Here is a 4,090-nt window from a genome sequence, read left to right as displayed (position 1 = left end):
CTTGAGTTCACAGTATCTGTTGGCAAACTTGAATGGGTCTGTGGCAGGCACTAGCTGATCAGACTTTTCCTGTGAGGTAAAATTCTTTTCCCGCCAGGAATCATCATGGAGGATGTCCAAAATAGTGGTAGAGGATTCTCCTCTTTTTCTCTTGCCTGTGCCTGTTTTGGTTTTTCATTTTCCTTTAGGATCTGACATCCTAAAAAGCAGAGGTTCCAGGATACAATTTATTAAGCTAAAGCAGGAAAGCAGGTAAGCAAATAGGATTTAAGCAAGATAAGCATAGAGGGGAAAAAGAGGAATAAAGTAGTAAAATAAGCATGAAGTGAGTTAAAGAGATGTAAAATTTTGGATTGTAATGCAAGGTAAAAGTCAGAGAATAAAAATCACAATCCAAGATCTATAATATGCGGAATTCTTGTTAATCAGGAACAACAGTAATCATGTCGTGAAATGGTTTGAAAGTAGTTAGGTAAAAACCAAAAAAGAAGTTAGAAAGTTAATGAAGTTAAGAGTTAAAAAGTGAAGTTAAAGTAAGTGGCATGGTGTTGTGGTTCCTAATTAACTAAAATTCCACAAACTTGAATAACAAGCAACTCACATTCAAATAGATATTGCAGATTATTGATGATAAATCATATAAATAAAAGAATTGCAAAATGAAATTGAAATCATCAATAATGCTATTTAATTAAAAGGGAACCAGAAAGAATAAGAATACTAGCCCGTTCATCCATGAATTGGCTTGGTTGAAACCAATTAGTGCAAAACTTGAAAGTTCCAAAACCAATTCATGAATGGGAGTTGAGTGAAACAATTTGCCGAAAAAATTGGGTAGCATATCGGCTAAAAATTGGACGTTCCCGGGTAATAAACAGCAGCAGAAGCACTTCATATGATAATAAAATAGTGCAGAAAAGAGTAACAAATAGCAAGTCACATAAATTCAGAATAAACAAACTCAATATGTAGCAAGGAATGCAATTTAAATCAAAACAACAGTAACAGTAATAATAGCATATTTAGCAGCATCAACAACACAGCAATTTCAGAATTGCGAAACAGATAAAACAAGTAGCAAGAACGGTGCAATTATCAGATCTAAATCCACTAACCACATCCTAGCTACCTAACCACCTAAAATCCACTACAATCATGCATCTCTAACTATCCTAATTTGAACAGAATTTGAAAAATATGGAACTAACTAAATAACTAGGAAAGGAATCGGTGTTCGCAGAGCCTGGTGGATGCAGTAACAATTTGAACGCAGAGAGAGGGTGGTGGTTCAGGTGGATGACACGGCGGCGCTGGGAGTTTCGCGGCGGTGGCAGGATGGCGCAGCGACGGTCCTTGGCAGAGGTAGGGGTTGACAGAGGGAGAGGGGGAGGTCTGGGTGGTGGCGTTGGGGGTTGGTAGCGTTGGGGGTTGGTGGCGGTGGGCTGGGTGGGGCGGCGCGGTGGTGGCTCAGTGATGGGGCGGGGGGGCAGTGGAGGGAGGAGGTGGAAGGGGAAGAAAAGGAAGAGAAGAAGAGAAGGGAGGGAGGGGCGAGGACGGTGCGACGAAGGCAGTGCGGCGACTTCGGCGCGATGGCTGGGTCGGTGGTGACGCAGTGGTTGGTCGGCGGTGCATGCACAGGGGAAGAGAGAAGGCTGTGAGGGAGGGGAAGGGGGGAATTGGTAACGCGGGGGGCTAGAGTTCCGCGTGGGTTGGGTTAAGTGGATTCAAATCCACGCCGACGCGTGGGTCACGCGAACGCGTGCATGAGGCAGAAATGCAACGACGCAGACGCGTCATTGACGCGAACGCATGAGTGAAGGATAATGAAAGTGACACGTACATATGAAGCACGTGTACGCGTGAAGCACGCATACACGTCGCTCGAAATTATGCTAAATGCATGATTCCAGCGTCGTTTTGGCGCAACTCTCTGTTTCAATTAAGGGGGCTAAAATTTTCACGCGTCGCCCACGCTTACGCGTGGTGTGTGTGAAGTGAATGTGATGCGTTCGCGTCGTTGACGCAAACGTGTGGCCCAAATTGTGTCTAACGCATACCAGCCGCACGATTCCAGCCGAACTTTCTGGGCGTTGGATTGTGACGTCGATTTTGAATCGACGCCCACGCGTGGCCCATGCGCACGCGTGGGGTGCTTTTTTTTATATATGCAGTATGTAGGATGCAGATGCTAATGCGGATGTTATGAATGATTCTATAGAAAATAAAATAAATTAAAATGAAACTAAAAACAAACAAAACGAAAAAAAATTAAAATTGAAAAAGGAACGATCATACCGTGGTGGGTTGTCTCCCACCTAGCACTTTTAGTTAAAGTCCTTAAGTTTGACGTTTGATGAGCACATTGTTATGGTGGCTTGTGTTTGAACTCATCCAGAAATCTCTACCAACGTTTGCAATTCCAATATCCTCTGGGGTCCCAAACTAGGCACGTAAAGCCTTTGAGCAAGTCAAAGCAGGTTTTCAGACTCTAGGGGTATTGATTGTCAGAGGGAATCCCAGGATCCCAAACCTTACTTTTGTACCCGTCTTTGTCTTGATTTTCATTTTTCCAGCCGGGCGGTACGTAACCTGAATTTCCATTGAGATACCCAAACATCTTCCAAAACCCATTAAATCGAGCTCTATACCAATCTTTGCACTTCCAATTGGAGCGTGGAACCGTATTGAAGCTTGGATGCCCACTTCTATTACTAACCATCTCCCTCTTACTCTTAAAGCCACAAAGAGCACTAAGCTGGCCATCTGTTTCAAGCAAGCCATATTCAAGTGGGAAAGTAAGGATGAAGGCTAAGGATTTTACCCACTTGAAGTTTGTATTGGGTGGTAATGGCCGTGGGAGAGGTGTTTTCAGTGGTTCTTCAAGCTCCACTTTCTTGTGCTCCTCTGTGCATTCTTCCATTTCCTGACAAACCTCTTCAATTACAACCATGTCTTGATCAAAGTCTTCAATTTCTTCCTCATCACTCAAGTCATAAGTTAGAGGCTGAGAAAAATCTACCTCCACATCATCTTCATATTCACTTGGGGAAGAATCTTCTAGCTCAAAGAGTCCAATTGTGACTGTAAGGTCATCATTAGGAGAGCTTGGTTCATGCTCATCGCTACCAAGGAAACTTGCTTCTTGATTTGTTTCGTCCAGTTCTTCATAGGATACATGCTTTGGGGGTTGTGCACTATCCTCCTTAGCATCAGCTGCAAATTCCTTGACGGGATTCTCTTCAATTCCTGATTTCCATGGAGGTTCAGCGTCTCCTAAGTCTTCAACCAATTCTTCTTCTTCGATAATTGAAGCTTCCTCTACCTGTTCTAGTACAAAGTCAAGCTTCTTACTGTCCACCGGAGCTTCTAGTGTCTCCTACGTACAGGAGGCTAATCAATTTATCGCATGCTCCAATTGGTGAAGGGTTGCATGAAATTGGTTCTTGTTCTTGAGACGATCCTGTGATTCTTGGTTCGATGGACATGGATATGGTGCATATGGAAGTGGTGGTTCTTAGGAGTAATTGGATTGGAATTGGGGTGGGTAAGGGTTAGGGGCATATGGAGGGGAATGGTTATGACCGGCTTGTAAGTATGGTGGTTCAAAGCTATGTTGAGGAGGTGGTTTATAGGCGTATGATGGAGCTTGTTGGTAACCACAAGGGGGTCCACCATATCTATCATCTTGGTACGCACCTCGGAGTGGCTCTTGACCATAGTAAACTGGTGGAGGTTGGTTGTCACGAGAAAATCCACCATAACTATTGTCCTGGCATGCATTGTATAATGGTCATTGTCCATGGTATCTTAGAAGGTGTTGTTGCCGAAAGGGTTGATCAGATCCTCGTGGCTCCTCCCATCTTTGATTGTTTTGACCTTGATGCATGTTTCCGTTATAGTTTCCATTCCTTACAACAACATTGGAACCAAATTTAAAGCCAAAAGGGTGAGAGCTCATAGTAGCTAATAAAAAATTAAAAACAAAAATAAAAATAAATAAACAAGCAAAATAAAATATTTACAATAACCAATAATAAGGCACTGATAAACCACTATTTTATGGTTTATATTATGTTTAATTGTGTGGTTT

This window comes from Arachis ipaensis, chromosome B10 (genome assembly GCF_059453495.1).
Source record: "Arachis ipaensis isolate K30076 ecotype BB chromosome B10, ASM5945349v1, whole genome shotgun sequence".
In the NCBI taxonomy this organism is placed as follows: domain Eukaryota; kingdom Viridiplantae; phylum Streptophyta; class Magnoliopsida; order Fabales; family Fabaceae; genus Arachis; species Arachis ipaensis.
The sequence above is the reverse complement of the archived record's forward strand: the minus strand, read 5'-3'. Positions refer to the sequence as shown.